The sequence below is a fragment of the Engystomops pustulosus genome, chromosome 2, assembly GCF_040894005.1.
Source record: "Engystomops pustulosus chromosome 2, aEngPut4.maternal, whole genome shotgun sequence".
Classification (NCBI taxonomy): Eukaryota; Metazoa; Chordata; class Amphibia; order Anura; family Leptodactylidae; genus Engystomops; species Engystomops pustulosus.
In genome coordinates this window covers 233,909,045-233,927,673 of record NC_092412.1, presented here as the reverse complement: position 1 = coordinate 233,927,673, position 18,629 = coordinate 233,909,045, and the positions used below count along the sequence as shown (strand labels likewise).

The 18,629-nt window shown below is 44.4% G+C and overlaps 1 long non-coding RNA gene across 1 annotated transcript; it reads left to right on the top strand.

Moving 5' to 3' along the window:
* Window positions 1-17,925: 17,925 nt before the first annotated feature.
* LOC140116772 (uncharacterized) lies at window positions 17,926-18,413 on the top strand. The gene is made up of 3 exons (XR_011852952.1): window positions 17,926-18,024; window positions 18,088-18,189; window positions 18,331-18,413. It is a non-coding gene; the product is annotated as an uncharacterized lncRNA (long non-coding RNA).
* The last annotated feature ends 216 nt before the right edge of the window (window positions 18,414-18,629 follow it).

Genomic DNA, 18,629 nt, shown 5'->3' with positions numbered 1-18,629 from the left:
CAGAATGCAGCCCAATAGTCTGAGGAAGTTACAGCCAAGAAACAATAAGATCGTGGGTGTGTGTAGGCAGCTCAGAGTTCAGCTAACCCCAAGAGCGGACTCCAGTGTAAGCTCCAACCAAGATGTAGAGATGGACTGCAGCCAACTAGGGCTATGTAGGCCTAATAGATGAAAAGTAGTAATTCAATAAAAAAAATCTAAAAAACTAGCAAATAAATAACTTTGTATAATAAATACTTGAGTAAATTAGTACAGGAGTATATATGCTTCTTTGGTAGCCTGCCATTATTCCTTAAAGCCCCCATGTAAATCATTAGTCTTATTTGCACAGGGACTAGTGTCAGGCTGTAAGAGTTCTTCGTATGAAACTTTGCCCACGAAGGCCACCTTGCAGACTTGTGGAGACTTACAGCCATTGACATTCTACTGGGGGATTCTTGGAAATATACAAATATGTTTTCCAGGATGGAAAACTTTGCCTCTTAGCTACCTTGTAAGGCAACCCTCTTAACATCAAGCAGGACTTTCAAGAAGCCTAAATGCATGATGTGGGATTAAAGCCAAACCAGTATATCTATTCCAAAAGGAACGGATTCCCAACTGTAGACAGTGCTGTTTCAATGTCTTTACATCTTGTCAGTACAGTGCAGGAAACTGGTTTATCTGAGTGAGAGGCTTATGACTAGTGAGGAGAGGAAATAAGAGCTCTTCTTACTGAGGCTTTCCCAATTACTCACTCAACTAAACCAGTTTTCTACACTGTACTGATAAGATGCAAAGACATCGAAACAGCAATGTCTACAGTTGTGAATGTGTTCTTTAAGGCTTCTTGAAACTCTTGCTTGATGTTATGGGGGCAGCCCTACACGGTAGCTAAGAGGAGATGTTTTCCTAATCCCATCCAGGGAAACATCAGGACCCATCATTTGCCTCGTTTGGCTCCTGTCTTCCAAAGACCACCACAGACACCCTTCTTGTCTGCGGCAGAGGAGGCCATGCAGGTGGACAAAGCTCGCTTGACACCCAAAGAACAGATGATGACAGGAGAATCTTTGCCTCTAATGTGATAGTCAAGAGCACTTTCACAAGACTTGTTCTCTCTGTCCACAGCATTTGGGAAACGCAAGCACCTAGGGTTTCTGGGAGAGGCGTCCCTAGGTGTGAGCAAAGCCTCTTTCGCGTTTGAATATACCTGCCTTCCTCAGTTCTGGGACAGGTAGCCAGTTTAAAGCTTCTGCCTTTGTGGATTCTGGCTCTGCATGAAAATTCTTGGATGCTGCCCTGGTCTCCCAGCATCATCTTCCTGTGGGGGTCAGGTGTACCATGCCTGAAATCGCAGCTTTGTCAGCCTATGTGAAGGAGAATCAGAAGGGATTCATATGCAAGTTCTCTATCCTGCTGGTATTGGGTTCTTCTACATGGCCAAGAAGAAGACTCGCTCCGTCCATGCACAGATTATTGTGTTTCTGTGAAGAACCACTACCCACTGCCATTGATCACGGAACTCTCTGACCGCCTACATGGAGCCAAGGTCTTTACCAAATTAGACCACGAAGGTGATGAATGGTAGACCGCTTTCAATACTCGTGATGGACACTTCAAGTATCTTGTCATACCGTTTGGACTCTGTAATGCACCAGCCATATTCCAGGATTTTGTTAACAACATTTTCAGAGACCTGCTATATACCTGTGTTGTGGTCTGCCTGGACAATATCGTGGTGTTCTCTGCTGACCACAAGTCCCATAAGGCTCATGTAGAATCAGTCTTCAGATGCCTAAGGGCCAACCGCTTGTATGCCAAGCTCGAGAAGTGCCTATTGCACAAAAAAAGTCGTCCTTTCCTCGTCATATTATCTCTGACTACAGATAGATCCTACGAAATTGTCAGCGGTACTTCAGTGGCCTCGCCCAGTAAGACTTCCTGCCATCCAGAGATTCCTGGTCTTTGCTAATTTTTACTGCCGTATTTTTCCTCCCTTGTGTCTCCCATTGTGACGCTAACCTTGAAAGCTCTGGCCTCCGCCGGCTGAAAAGGCTTTCTACAAGCTGAAGTCTGCCTTTGCCTCTGCTCACTCGGCCTGATACAGAGAAACCATTCCTGCTAGAGGTTGACGCCTCCTCGGTAGGAGCTGGAGCCGTTCTCACCCAGAAAGGCCAACTCTCACTTGCGGCTTCTTCTCAAAAACCTTCTCAGCCACAGAGATGAACTACTCCTTAGGTGAGTATGCCTCCTCCTACATCATGCCTCTGATGTAATTGGGATCGAACCAGCTCCTCGACATATCATTCCGCCTAAACGGCTTTTTGTTGCAGCTCCTGTTGATCTACAACAAATTCCTCCTGGCAAGACTTATGTCCGACCTACCCTTCGGAAGAGGATATTATCTTGGGGACATTGCTCTCGTGTGGCTGGGCACCCTGGGGTGCAGAGATCTCTTGCTCTTATCTTGTTTCTACTGGTGGCCAAGTATGGTCAAGGATGTATGAGAGTTTGTGAGTTCCTGTGTTTCCTTTGCCCAAAATAAGTCGTCACGTCTCAAGCCAGCAGGACTGCTTCTGCCACTGCCTATACCCAGCTGCCTGTGGACCTATGTGGCCATGGACTTCATTACGGAACTTATGCTTTCTTCTGGTAATACCGTCATCTGGGTGGTCACAGACCGTTTCTCTAAAATGTCCCGCTTTGTTCTTCTGCCTGGTCTGCCATCAGCTGCTCATCTTGCCAGTTTGTTCTTTCTCCACATCCGGCTTCATGGATTTCCAAAACACATTGGGGGTCATTTAATAAGGGCCCGATTCGCATTTTTGCGACGGGTTACCCAAATTTTTCAGTTTTGCACCGATTTTCCCTGTATTGCCCCGGGATTTCGGTGCACGCGATCAGATTGTGGTGCATCGGCGCCGGCATGCACGCTACGGAAATCGGGGGGCGTGGCCGTAAAAAACCCGACGGATTCGGAAAAACCGCCGCATTAAAAAAAAAAAGTGTTGCTGGACTCGCGCTTACCTTCACCCACGATGGCTCGGTGAACTCCAGTGCGTTCCGATGCTCTTCAGCGCAGCAGCGACACCTGGTGGACGTCGGAGGAACTGCCTTAGTGAATCCCGGCCGGACCTGAATTCACTGCAGAGAATCGCGAATGGACCAGGTAAGTAAATCTGCCCCATTGTCTCAGACCGAGGTGTCCAGTTTGTTTTTCAGAATCTGGTGTTCTTTGTACACCCAACTTCAAGTAAAACTGGACTCTTCTGCCTATCATCAGCAGTCTAATTGGTACGTGGAGATAGTCGATTAGGGCTCCTATCTGGGGCACTTTAATTTTCGCGCTAAAGGACGACTGGTCCACCCTGTTACCTTGGGCCGAGTTTTCCTATAATTCTCTGGACTTTGACATTTGCGCATCGGCTCTGTGAAATTTAAAGGGCCAACGCGCCACTAATTGGCGCTGACCAGCCGCTGCCCTGCTATATAGCCTGCCTACTCCTATAGACTCCTGCCGGATCTTTGTGCCCTGTTGTCTAAGAGAAAGTTTGAGACTATTGTGATCTCTCCCTTATGACCTCTGTTCCGTCTCATGACCTCATTTCTCTGCTGCCTGTCTTGACCTTCTGCTATGTCCTCGACTCTGATCCTGTGCCGCCTGTCCTGACCTTTTGCTTGACTATGACTCTGATTCTGCCTGCCATTTCTGTACCTCACCTTGGCTACTACCACAAGCAAGTTATGCCTCTGGAGCAACCTGATGGTATCCCACTGCAGCAAGTCCAACCTACTTTGCGGCAGGCTCTGGTGAATACCGGGTGCTACTTAGACTCCGCTCCAAGGTGTTGGCTTACGTCATCATTCAGGGTGGTTCAGTGGGTCCACCACCTCAGATCCTGACACATATTTGTATATTTCAGAGAATCAGCCAGTGTCAATGGCTGTAAGACTCCACACATCTGCAAGGCTACCTTAATTGGCAAAGTTTCTGTAACTCTTACTTACTGTCACTAGTCCCTGTGTAAGTAATGACACCTCCATCTTTCTTCATCTACAATGTTGGACTTTTGATTTCAATGACTAGGAAGAGTAATCATTAAACTTTAATGTGTTTTTGAGGGGAAGGGAGTGGGGTGGTTGACGGTCTGCAAATACTTTTTTATCTGTTGGTTAGTTTTTACTATTTTTACCATTTTCACCCAAATATGTGCTGCATTTTCATGAATTTGCAACAGTGTGGTTGCCTTCTTCTGTGTCCTTTTTCTCTATAGGACCTTACCTTTACCAAAGTGGTCACACCAGTTACAGTCATGGAGTGTTTTGTTTCTTTTGAATGAAACCTGGGTGTTTGACAGTCCAATATATAGCAAATTATGAAATCATAAATATTGGACATTTTACACATGTCCAAGATTTATGATTTCATAAATTGCTATATGTTGGACTGCCAAACACCCAGACGTTTGTTCTTCATGGGAGGTGGCTGGAAGACACCATGCAAATAAAAAAAAAATAAAAAAAATATCCCACTCTTCTGAATAGTCACTAATTCTGTAGGTCATTAGCATAAGCTTTTGTAAGTGGAGCAGTTCCTCCACTCTTACAAGCGATGTGTCAATTTATTTGGCAATGAACGCTAAAATATAAAAAAGGTCCGTTACAATTTCTGACTTCATTTTCTTTTTTTATAAACAAATTTTAATATTTTTCTTTTAAAACAAAACAGGAAAGACACTACCAATTTGTCACTTCAAATTGTCACAAAAAACGACTTTACCATAATCCGTAAATGTAAACCCCTCACACTCATCCACCGTGGAGCGACAAAGAAAAAACGTAAAAGAGAACAAAGAAAAAATAAAACAAGCACTATTACGGGTGCCATTGGGCCCATTGTTTATTAAACCCACCATTGTCAATTTCAACAATTTTATACCGTTTTACCATATTGCCCAAGTTTTTGCACCTGGTTTTTCCACCCCCTCCAGTGTCTCATTATCACAAGTCGACCTAAGAACAAAAGTTTTCTCCCCCATTGTCCATAAAGTAGCATGTACAAAGTGTATTTGTGTAACACCAGGGAAGCAAAGTTGGCGGATATGGTCCATTACCTAATTTTGACTTCCATCAATACCGGTGAAATCCTCTTAGTAATGCCATCACACTGCACCTGGATTACTTGGCTGTAACCATTATATGCTCATCTTCGTGAACAGTTAGGTCCAATAATATATGGTCACTAACAACATTATTTTTTATCTCTTTACTGAAATATATTCAAGTTATAGATATAACATGGACATAAAGTTCATCTTCCATTTGAGGGTCTCCACATTAAAATTGGATAAAGGGTTTAGCAGTTTCAGCTCCTTTAGATCTCTTTCACATTAACGTTGATGTACAGCTTCAGTTGAGCATCCATTGGGGCACATTTACTTACTTGGTCTAGTCGCGATCCAGCGGCGGGTTCTCCAACGCTGATTCGGGTCCGGCCGGGATTCACTAAGGTAGTGCACCCGATGTCCACCAGGTGGCACTGCTGCGCTGAAGTCCGCTGGAGTTTAGCGAAGTTCACTATCCTATCGTGGATGCAGGTAAGTGCGTGTCAAGCGACACTTTTTTTTTTTAAATACGGAGGTTTTTCCGAATCCGTCGGGTTTTCCGACGGCCAATCCCCCGCGATTTCCGTCCCATGCATGCAGGCGCGTGCACCAAAAACCGGGCCAATTCGGCGCAAAACGGTAATATTCGGGAAACCCAACGGAAAAACGTGATTTGGGCCCTTTGTAAATTACCCCCATTATGTTTTGTCTCTGTTGTGTCTCTGTTTTTCTTCTGTTTTGTCTCCATTTCCACAAAATAACTTAAGGTTTAAGATTGCTTTGAAAACATCACACCTGGTTTTTCAACTTCATGAAGTTTGGAGGTTTGGAGCCTTTTGGATACATGTGTCGCAGAGAGCTTTAGATGGTTCGATTTGCAAAATGAAGATGTCACAAAATCTTGCAATTTCTGAGGCAAATCCACAAATGCCCCACAATGCAAATTCACACCAAACTAGCTTGTGAATACTAGCTTGCTAAATCTGGTGGATTATTCTTGAATAGCCAAGACGGTCACCTCATCTCAAACCAGTTGATCCACATTTCGCTTGTTGAAGGACATCTACCACCAGATTTACTGTCCCCGCTGACATGCTCATTACCTTAGGGGGTACTGCACACCTTTTTCCTTTTTCTTTGCAATGTCCGTATTGCAGTGAAATCCACTTTATTAAAATATGGTAATGAGCTGAAGGCGTTCCGGCTTACGCCAACCAAGCGCCTTCTGGTTTCGGCCACTAATCAATTATTCACGCCGCAATGTAATCAAAATCTATATTTTCTGCCTCCAAATAGCGCTATCATATGCCCAGTACCCCCTGAGGTAACAAGGATGACAGTGGGGACAGTCTACCACCTTTAAAGGACACCTACCACCAGATTTACTGATGATAAATGTCCCAAACTTACTTGCTTATCATGTCTGTCAGGGGATAATCTAACTTTTATTACATCCTGGGACATTGTTCTAAAAAATACTTTATAAAGATATTCAGATGACCCAGAGGTGCTCAGGGCTATGTCATCCGAGTGCCTCTTGGCTCTGCCTCCTCCTAATATATACACACCCCTCCGTGTTCATGGCACATGGCCCCACCCACCGATCCACCAATGCCATGATCAGTTGCAAAATTCCTTTAAATATGATGTATTCAAATGTGCAGGCATGTAGTTGTATATATATTACTGCATCCATACTATAATACATACTATAAAACTGCCTAAGTTGGGTATTGAATTGATTGTTCAAGGTAGCACATTCTATACAACAGGCGCAACTCAGGAGAAGTCTTGTAGATTGAAGTAGGGGGTTAGATTCACAGCAAATAATGGTCGTAGGCCGCAACCACATGCTGTATGTACTTAGTTTTAAATGCAATTCAAGCCGAGTGGGGAGGAGCTTCTCCCTATTGCAGTGGTGGTGAACCTATGGCACGGGTACCAGAGCCCTTTCTGTGGGCACCCAGGCCATCGCTACAGCACGCCAGACTGGACTCAAAGAATCTTCATGCAGTTCCAAGCAACTTAAAAGATGCTGCTTTCAGTCGTATTTTGATACCAATATGATTGAAAGTTGTTGAACAGGGAGCAATAAATTACTGCTTTATTTTTTGATTGACACCTCGTGATAATAAGCAGGGTTTTGGTTGCAGTTTGGGCACTCGGCCTCTAAAAGCTTCGCCATCGCTGCCCTATTGCATAAAAGATTGTGTTGGGGAACAAGCAAAGGGTATTTTGCATGTTTCCGAAATAATGTTTCCGGTCGCAAGTGTTTAGGTTTTAACACATCTGCAATCAGGACAATCTCCTCGAAACACAATTCAAATCCGCGCTGTTGTGATTATTGTGAATAGATCATTTACATGGCTTAGGATTGTTGACAGAATGGGTTAAGCATGGGTTGGACATTTGGTTCTCATCAGATTTGAGAACCAAATCTGATGGTTAGGACAAAGGGGGCAGTATAAAGGATGAGGAATAGAGAACCATGGAATAATCACCGGAAACTTTAAAGAAGTCGTCAGTGAGGAGGAGCCACGTAACGACAAGGACACGCAATGCCAGAGGCTACTGTGGCATGGAGTCGTCTTTGCCAAAAATTAGTATAGTAATTATAGAAAGTGTTATCGAATTAGTGGAAGGTAGTTTAGGATTTAGCAAGTGTGGTAGAAACCATATTAGTACTATGGTACTAACTATATTAGTAGGTTGATTCCTGATGCTAGGTTTCCTTTAATGCCCATAGACTAGAGCAGAGGTCCCCAACCGCCGGTCCGCGGACCAGGACCGGGCCGTTGCAGCTTATCAGCCAGTCCGCGCAGGGGGCTGCGGCTCTGCTCCCCCCGTTGAGCTGTCGGCTCAGGCTCCAGGCCGAGGCCTCGTCCACAGAGAGCAGCCCCGAGCTGATGCCATTGTTGTTGTTATTGTTCACGGGGGCCCCCGACACCGCGGCCAGGCCTCTGAAGGCCAAGGTCCTGCGGTTCATCTCCGCCATGTCCGCACCTCACACTACACATGGGGCCCCGCGGGGGAACTGCTGCCTCCCCCCAGTACAAGACGTGACGTGCCCGCTGTGCAGTTCCGCTATTGCTGCGAGCTCTCCGCTCCCTCCGTCCCCTGCTCCCGGCTCTCCACTCCCGTCTCAACCTGTCTCCGCTAATTCCCCCCCCCCTCCAGGCTCCAGGCTCTCGGCTCCCTGCCCCTGCTCAAGCTCCACGCTCCCCTACCGCTCCATCCGCTCTCCGCTCCCTCTGCCCCCCCCCGCTCTCGGCTCTTGACCTACCTGCTTCCGGCTCTCCGCTCACGGCTCCCCTTCCACTCCCGTCTCAACCTGGCTCCGCTAACATCCCCCCCCTCCAGGCTCTCGGCTCCCTGCTCCCCCTGCCCCCATTTAAGCTCCAGGCTCCCTAGCCTCCCGGCTGTCGGCTCTCACGACCTACCCGCTCCCGGCTACCTCACCGCGCCACCACCGCTGCAGGACAAGGCACCGAAATTTCCAAGAACACAATAGAGAGGTAAGGTAACTTTATCTTTGCATATATATGTGTAATATGTGTATATATGTGTAAATATATGTAATATGTGTGTGTATATATATGTGTGTGTATACGTATGTTTGTATATATGTATATGTGTATGTATATATGTATGTGTATGTATGTGTGTGTGTGTATATGCTGTATCTACTGTTTGTTTATGTGTATATATGCTGTATGTATATGCAGCATTTGTGATATTTATCAGGGCTTCTATTTTGTACTACATGGCAGTACTCGGTATGCATTTTATACTACTTGGCGGTACGTTGTATCTATTTTATAATACTTGGTGGTATGCTGTGTGCATTTTATACTACTTGGTGGCACGCCGGATGCATTTTATACTACATGGCGGTATTCTGTATGCATTTTATACTACATGGCGATACACTGTATGCATTTTATACTACATGGCGATACGCTGTATGCATTTTATACTACATGGCGATACGCTGTATGCATTTTGCATTGCTTTATTTTTACACCAAACCGATATGATGGATCTGGTCCGGACACTCCCTAATATCTTATATTATAAGCTCCACCCCTCCATAACCCCACCCCATATGACCAAAGCCCCGCCCCCACCCCCACCGGGCCATGGAAAACTGTTCTAGCTTAAAGCCGGTCCCTGGTGCAAAAAAGATTGGGGACCTCTGGACTAGAGCACCTTGAGGATGTGTTTGTAAGATACTCAAACACTGAAGAGAGAACCCGTGTAGTGAATAGTTACCTACAGCTGTGTATGTAACATTGATGGTGAAAGTAAGAAATGCGATTGCATGTATCACATAAGGTCATCATTGGGTCTTTGTCTCGAGGCATCTTATGTTTTACCAGGATAGCTAATAAGGTTATTGGATAATCTTCCCTCCCCTGAGAGTCCCTGTAGCACTAAACATGCACGATGTTCTGATTATTGTGAATAGATCATTTAAAGAAACCTAATTTTGAGAAATTGAGGAACTGAGCACAAAAGTGTTAAATAAATGTCCTTCTCTTTGTAATCTGCACCCATAAATAAAAAAATAAATAAAAAAGAAAAATATCTGCTCTGCGTCGTGCAATTAGGCGATCGCTTTCCTGTTTACAATGAGGTTTTGCATGAATATAATTACTGGCCGCTAAATAAGTATTTCAAACTAATAACCTGTGTGGAAATACTTATAAAAGAAATAATGGCCTGAAAAAAAAAAAAAATAAACAGCATAGATTGGGATGTGATGAGCCATCATTTAGTAAAACACCATGCAGAAAATTTGTATTCTAAAGTATCATTAAAACGCAAGGGTCTATTAAGTGGCTGAGAGGACTGTGAACACGATAATGCATGCTATAAAATAAAGGAGAGGGCTTCTTTATTCTTTTTAGATCGTTTCTCTCTTGTAAACAAACACAACCAAACACGAATGTAGAATGGAAGTTCTTGTTCGAAAAGATCAGACGAAATACAAGAGCACCGGGCCACCACTACAATGAGGGCAATACACTAACCCGCTGGTGGTAGATTATCTCCAGATCAAGTATAGTGAAATCCTACAACCCTACTCTTCCTTTGTTGAGTCCCCTTCATAAATATCAAACAGTTGCCCATTGAGCCAACATTCATCTGTTGTATATAGCCTTAGAGGAAATCTACCATCAAAATCCATCATGATAAACCAAGGACATTACTCGTAGATCCAGGCACTGTGTAATCTTCTTATGTTTGTTATCCATGTCCTCCTTCCTTCTACAACCAAGTTTTAAAAATAATGTCTATGAGCCTGAAGGACATCCGACCCCAACCTCTGTCTCGTAATCTCACTGCAGCAAAGGAAGTTTCAGCAAACAGCCTGTGAATCTGCTTGATTTTGATAAAAGATTTCCTTTAAAGAGGTTGGCAACTATCAATAAACTTTACCAGGCTAAGTATAAGACCCTAAAAGGGTCACCCATCTAGTACTTACCCGGGTAAAGTTTAGGCCAAGCTTCCTGTGACGCCCCATGTCCTGTTAGCTTCCTGTGGATGAATGAGGCTTATGCAGTCATTGGGGCAGATTTACTTACCCGGTCCAGTCGTGATCCAGTGGCGCATTCTCCGACGCTGATTCGGGTTCTGCCGGGATTCACTAAGGTCGTGCGCCAGATGTCCACTAGGTGTCATTGCTGCGCTGAAGTCTGGCGGAGTTCACCTCCTTCATCCCGGTGCATGTAAGTGCTATTCTTGCGACAAATTCCCGGGGCAATTCGCTGCAAATCGGAAAAAAAACGAGAAACCTGACGAAAATGCACGATTCGAACCCTTAGTAAATGTGCCCCATTGTCGTCTGTTTACCCCCGGAGGGGGCATGCAGATAGTAATAACTGACATCAAGGCCCCCTTCATCCGCCGGAAGATGAGAGGACACAGGACGTCACAGGGAGCTCTTGCACAAACTTGATCGCTTTTAATAGCTTAAGTGAAGGTTACTGAGGTTTCTAGAGTACAGGCTCCTGTTTTTGAAACAATATTTTCTAAAATTAATATTTAATACCTTTGTATTCTTGGAAACCTGAGGTTCTCAAACTGTGGTACATGAATCTCAATGGGTTAAACTCATGTCCATAGAGGGCACTCAACACAAAGCGTTGGGTTTTCTCTATATAGTGGGTACTTAGATATTCGAGAGGAGCTCAATGCCCCAAGAATGGACAAGTTCTCTCTGTACCCAAAGCAGGAAATGTAAAAAAACATTGGAAATAGAAATACTTATTCATAAACACAAATAATCCCTAAAATATATGATTTTTCTGACTATCCCCTCCCAGATCTCTCTGGTTGGTTATACAAAGGCAGACACCGGACACCCAACTGATGACTTTTCTTTTTCAGTTTGCACTATTCCTAGCCATTGTGTGCTTCTATATACAGATGCCATGATATGAATTCATCCCATATGGATCTAAAAGACAGTTACAGGCAGTCCCTGGGTACAAGATAGGTTCCATAGGTTTGTTCTTAAGTTGAATTTGAATGTAAGTTGGAAGTGTATATTTTATAATTGTAACTCCAGATAAAAAAAAATTTGCCCCAGTTTCAAAAGTTTTTGCTGTAATGGGACCAAGGATTAACGATAAAGCTTCATAACAGACACTTTACAGCTGATCATTGCAGTCTGGAACTATAATAAAGCATCCAGAGAGCTTCACCAGAGGTCACAGGGTCAGAGGAGTCCGTCTTTAACTATGGGTCGTTTGTAAGTCGGGTGTCCTTAAGTAGGGGACCACCTGTACTTGTATTAGTCCTTAGATATAGACATACAGGGGGTCCCCTACTTAAGAACACCCGACTTACAGACGACCCCTAGTTACAAACGAACCTCTGGATGTTGGTAAGTTACTGTACTTTGGTCCCAGGATACAATAAACAGCTGTAACAGTTATCACAGGTGTCTGTAATGAAGCTTTAGTGTTAATCCTGATTCTTATGACAATCCAACATTTTTAAAATCTAATTGTCACAGAGAACAAAAAATATTTGGCTGGGGCTACAATTATAAAATATACAAATTCAACTTAAGATCAAACCTACAGAACCTATCTTGTATGTAACCCGGGGACTGTCTGTATCACACCCATGACCCCTGAGGTGAAAGAAGGTCCACTGATGGATGGAGCACCGTTTAATGTGGTTACCTAGCCTCTAAAGTGATAACTCAAGTTTTTCCCAACCCCAGTGGTGGTAACCACAGATTACGAGATCCGCGGTCCACGGAAATATAAGTGCAATCATATTATGAGCAACAAAAGCTTTTATTGACAGAATGAGTTACTGCAGCGAGTCAGTATTTGCAGTGTTGACCCTTCTTCTTCAGGACCTCTGCAATTCTCCCTGGCAGCTCTCAATCAACTTCTCGACCAAATCCTGACTGATAGCCGTCCATTCTTGCACAATCAGTGCTTGCATTTTGTCACAATTTGTTGGTTTTTGTTTGTCCATCCGTCTCTTGATGATTGACCACAAGTTCTCAATGGGATTAAGATCTGGGGAGTTTCCAGGCCGTGGACCCACAATCTCTATGTTTTGTTCTCTGAGCCATTTAGTTATTTCCTTTGCTTTATGGCAAGGTGCTCCATCATGCTGGAAAAGGCATTGTTCATCACCAAACTGCTCTTGGACGGTTGGGAGAAGTTGCTCTTGGAGGACATTCTGGTGCCATTCTTTATTCATCGATGTGTTTTAGGCAAGACTGTGAGAGCCGATTCCCTTGGCTGAGAAGCCGCCCCACACATGAATGGTTGCAGGAGGCTTTACAGTTGGCATGAGACAAGACTGGTGGTATCACTCACCTTGTCTTCTCCCAACAAGCTGTTTTCCAAACAATCGGAAAGGGGATTCATCAGAGAAAATTACTTTACCCCAGTCCTCAGCAGTCCACTCCCTGTACCTTATGCAGAATATCAGTCTGTTACTGATGTTTTTTCTGGAGAGAAGTGGCTTCTTTGCTGCCCTCCTTGATACCAGGCCTTGCTCCAAGAGTCTCCGCAGTGTCACAGTGCATGCAGATGCACTCACACCTGCCTGCTGCCATTCCTGAGCAAGCTCTGCACTGCTGGTAGCCCCAACACTGTTAAGAGCCGGTCCTGGCGCTTGCTGGTCCTTCTTGGACGCCCTGGAGCCTTTTTGGCAACAATGGAACCTCTCTCTTTGAATTCCTTGATGATGCCATAGATTGGTGACTGAGGTGCAATCTTTATAGCTGCGATACTCTTCCCTGTTAGGCCAGTTTTGTGCAGTGCAATTATGACTTTACGTGTTTCTTTAGAGATAACCATGGTTAACAGAAGAGAAACAATGATGCCAAGCACCAGCCTCCTTTTAAAGTGTCCAGTGGTGTGATTCTTATTTAATCATGACAAATTGATCAACACCCACACCTGTGTAAATGGTGCAATCACTGAAACCATGTTAGCTGATCCTTTTAAGGCAGGCCTGCAATGAAGTTGAAATGTGTTTTGGGGGAAAAAGTTAATTTTCTAGGCAAATATTGACTTTGCAATTAATTGCTAATAAGCTGATCACTCTTTATAACATTCCAGAGTATATGCAAATTGCCATTATAAAACCTGATGCAGTAGACTTTGTAAAAATTAACATTTGTTTCTTTTTCAAAACTTTTGGCCATGACTGTATGGAGATAATGAAGATAGTTGATTGCCATAGACAATGAATGGAATGGGAGTACATGTCTGACCTGTGGCTCCATACATTTCTGGTACAAACGACCCCAATTCTCGCAATCCGTGGCGGTCCCACTGTTCAGCAACTTATCCTCAATCCTGTAGATAGGGGATAACTTGTCTTAACTGGAGAATCCCTTTAATTATGTAAGTAGCACTTACAGAGGTTTGCTTGGTGACTCATGGGACTCCTAGTGATTGTGAGAATCACAGGGATCCTATGAACAGAACACTACTGTCCAAGTGTGACCACGGCAAAATCATGTTCCTATCCTAAACTTCATGAAAGTATAAGACGTCAGAACACAAATCTTCCATCCACCGGTGTATCAGTAACATCATTAATCCGCAGTTCATTTCCGCCTGGATGAGAGGTTATGTCAGTCCAGCATCTCCCGTTCCTTTAAGTAACTCGATGAAGCCTTGTTTCTGGCGGAATTATCTTGAGACAAACAATAAAAGAGAATTCTCTTTCTGCGGCAGCAGACGGAATAATGAAAGTGCCCATGTGTTCTAGTGGGATTTCATTTACTACAAGCGGTAGAAATCATCATCGCTCCGGAATAAATGCGCTCAACAGAAATTGCAAAAATATTTGTCTGGCCGTTTTCTATTGTCTACATCCCTTAAGCAGTCGTCTTAGAGAATCCTTATAGCCAACCTTTTCTCCTTGTAAACAAACGAGGAAAATAACTATGTAACAACCTTGAGCGGTCAGTTGTGTCTATCCATAGAAATGTTCTGTAGCTGCATCCCCAAAAAAGAGCTTTTTCCGCTAAAAGTGTAAAGAATGAGTAAATGAGGAACCTTTCATATGAATTTTGAGGATACGCTAATAGTTATGTTTATACATGAGAAACGACACAAGTTTACAGCAGTTTTCTCTTCTTCCGGCTCTGTTTGTAATTCTCTGGGCTGGTGGCTGGAGACTAGCTGCTATGAGATCTCCCAAACACTTCAGCCACCAATTAGAGCAGATTTTCCTCTATCTTGTTGTAGCTTACACTAAGGCTATATTCACACTAACGTGTGTGCCGCTCAGCCCCATAGTAATATATGGCACACGGCGCCGTATTCCGGCGAAAGATAGGACATGTCCTATCTTTTTCCCGACTATAGAACGGTGCGGTGCCGTACTTGTGCGACACCGCACCGCTCCCGTAGGACGCCATACTCCCATTGCTGTGTATGGGGGATGTATATACGCCGTATATACACTCACCGGCCACTTTATTAGGTACACCTGTCCAACTGCTCGTTAACACTTAATTTCTAATCAGCCAATCACATGGCAGCAACTCAGTGCATTTAGGCATGTAGACATGGTCAAGACAATCTCCTGCAGTTCAAACCGAGCATCAGTATGGGGAAGAAAGGTGATTTGAGTGCCTTTGAACGTGGCATGGTTGGTGGTGCCAGAAGGGCTGGTCTGAATATTTCAGAAACTGCTGATCTACTGGGATTTTCACGCACAACCATCTCTAGGGTTTACAGAGAATGGTCCAAAAATGAAAAAACATCCAGTGAGCGGCAGTTCTGTGGGTGGAAATGCCTTGTTGATGCTAGAGGACATAGGAGAATGGGCAGACTGGTTCAAGCTGAAAGGCAACAGTGACTCAAATCGCCACCCGTTACAACCAAGGTAGGCAGAAGAGCATCTCTGAACGCACAGTACGTTGAACTTTGAGGCAGATGGGCTATAGCAGCAGAAGACCACACCGGATGCCACTCCTTTCAGCTAAGAACAGGAAACTGAGGCTACAATTTGCACAAGCTCATGAAAATTGGACAGTAGAAGATTGGAAAAACGTTGCCTGGTCTGATGAGTCTCGATTTCTGCTGCAACATTCGGATGGTAGGGTCAGAATTTGGCGTCAACAACATGAAAGCATGGATCCATCCTGCCTTGTATCAACGATTCAGGCTGGTGGTGGTGGTGTCATGGTGTGAGGAATATTTTCTTGGCACTCTTTGGCCCCTTGGTACCAATTGAGCATCGTTGCAATGCCACAGCCTACCTGAGTATTGTTGCTGACCATGTCCATCCCTTTATGAGCACAATGTACCCTGTAACATCTGATGGCTACTTTCAGCAGGATAATGCGCCATTTCATAAAGCTGGAATCACCTCAGACTGGTTTCTTGAACATGACAATGAGGTCACTGTACTCAAATGGCCTCCACAGTCACCAGATCTCAATCCAATAGAGCATCTTTGGGATGTGGTGGAACGGGAGATTCGCATCATGGATGTGCAGCCGACAAATCTGCGGCAACTGTGTGATGCCATCATGTCAATATGGACCAAAATCTCTGAGGAGCTTCCAGCACCTTGTTGAATCTATGCCACGAAGAATTGAGGCAGTTCTGAAGGCAAAAGGGGGTCCAACCCGTTACTAGCATGGTGTACCTAATAAAGTGGCCGGTGAGTGTACGTCGGCCTTATATACATCCCCCATACGTTCGTGTGAATGTAGCCTAATATGGCACAACACCATAAAGGCCAGCAGCACATTAGTACTGAACGCCATTCAGATAAAAAGAATGAGATTCAAAAGTGTCCATTTACAGCAGCCTCTGTGTTGCCTGGATATTTTTCTCTCATTAGATCCATTTTTCATATTTTCTCTACACAGGAATACCTGTGGGCTTGCAAGTCAATTGGGAAACCAAGATGGATTCATCATAAAGGTCTTGTTTTGTGTGGATTGAGCTGTAGTTTTTATGACAAAAAAAGTATTCTGATTCCTGCAGAGTTTCATTTTATTGTGTGTGTGGGACACAGCAACATAATAGTTTAGGTCTGGATGTTACAGATGCAAATTTGCCATGGAGTCTACTTGTTTTATTTTTAACCATAACATTTTTTATGGGAAAAAAAGATTTTTTTTAAACTAAGAATTGTTAAGATATTTTTTTTCTTCTACTTTTTTAGTCATACTATGGAACTTGCACATGCATGATGGCTTCTACCATTTTCAGAAAGGCTGCCACTTTAAGATGGAGTAGCAATCATAGGATCCCTTAGATTACATCATGGGAGGGTCTGGCAGGGTGAGAATGGGTAATCTCTTCCTGCATACACTACCAGGATGCCATAGCCAGTCAAATAAAGGCACAATTCTATCAAAGAACAACAGACGATAGCGGCACCTCCATCAACCACCATGTATGTAGAACTTAACAGAGGATTGGATATCAATGGAAGGCCTCTTGCGGGTGTTTGCAATAGTCAGGATAGTTATGGTGCCAAATTCCCAGAAAGGATCAGTCCAAACAAACAAATACAAGTAGGATAGAAAGGACGGCACTCACCCAAATCCTGTGAGATTAAAATTCTTATTTATTAGGAATCAAATCCGATCATCACAAAGGGGACCAAGCAGGGAGGGAGTGAGCCATGATGCTCAAAAGGAAGGCTATGGCTGTTTCACGCAGTCTGCGCTTCTTCCGCCCTCCGTGTGGGGATTAAAATAACAAGCGATATTATAAGCTCCTTAGGTGAGATACACACCCACCCTAATTAGGCAAATACAGTCAATGATAGGTTAAACACAATGGGGCACATTTACTTACACGGTCCATTCACGTTCCAGCGGCGGCTTCTCTGACGAGCGTTCGGGTCTTCCGGCAATTCATGAAGGTCCTGCCCCGATGTCCACCAGGTGTCGCTGCTGCGCCGAACTCCGCCGATGTGCCCCGGAGTTCATCGTCTTCATCGTGGTGCATGTGAGTATGGCCCGTGCGACCAATTTTTTTTTTAAATGCGGCGGTTTTTCCGAATCCGTCGGGTTACCGTTCGGCCACGCCCCCTGATTTCCGTCGTGTGCATGCCAGCGCCGATGCGCCACAAACCGATCGCGTGCAATTCCCGGGGCAATTCAGGGAAAATCGGCGCAAATCGGAAATATTCGGGTAACACGGCGGGAAACCGCGAACCGGGCCCTTAGTAAATGACCCCCAATGTCACACAAATACAACGCCGCCAATCATCGCCTACCGTACAAAGTATACCGGCTAAGGCTCAACCTGGATCCATGTGCGCTTCAGCTCCACTCCTCTTTTTTGTCGACAGCTGTCCTTTAAATTGATGTACCACCAACCATCGCTTGCCGATTTCATGCCAGAGGCGGATCGACGAACCTTTACTGATCTACTTGATCTCCTACGAGAAAACGAACAAGAAGAACTACTAGGTAGGCCGAACTTTTCGTTGAGATCACCCTCACAAATCACACCTAACCTCCGTCTCTTTCCAGCCATACAGATCTTTTTTGAATGTATGATGACCGATGTCCATGAATTGAAGGCAGAACCATATAAACATGAAAATCTATCCAAAGCAGAACGACAAGCAATGTGTGAGTTACGATCTAACCCTAATTTTATCATCAAGGAAGCTGATAAGGGCGGGAACGTGGTCCTATGGCCCATGGATCAATATGTGGGTGAAGCTAAGAGGCAACTTAGCAATCAGAAATATTATTCTCCCTTGCCCTCAGATCCCACGGATGTCTTTAAACACAAACTGGATCGTTTGATCAAAGGAGCAACAGATGCGGGGATTATATCCCTGAAGGAGAAGAATTTTCTGACAGTTAAGAAACCAGTCATACCAACATTCTACATGTTGCCGAAAGTACACAAGACTTTGGTTAATCCACCAGGTAGGCCCATCGTGGCTGGCATAGGGGGATTGTGTGAGAGGGCGTGTACTTATATCGACTTCTTTTTACAGAATCGAGTGACCAAACTAGCATCATATGTACGGGACTCCTCACATCTTATAGGACAGATTGAA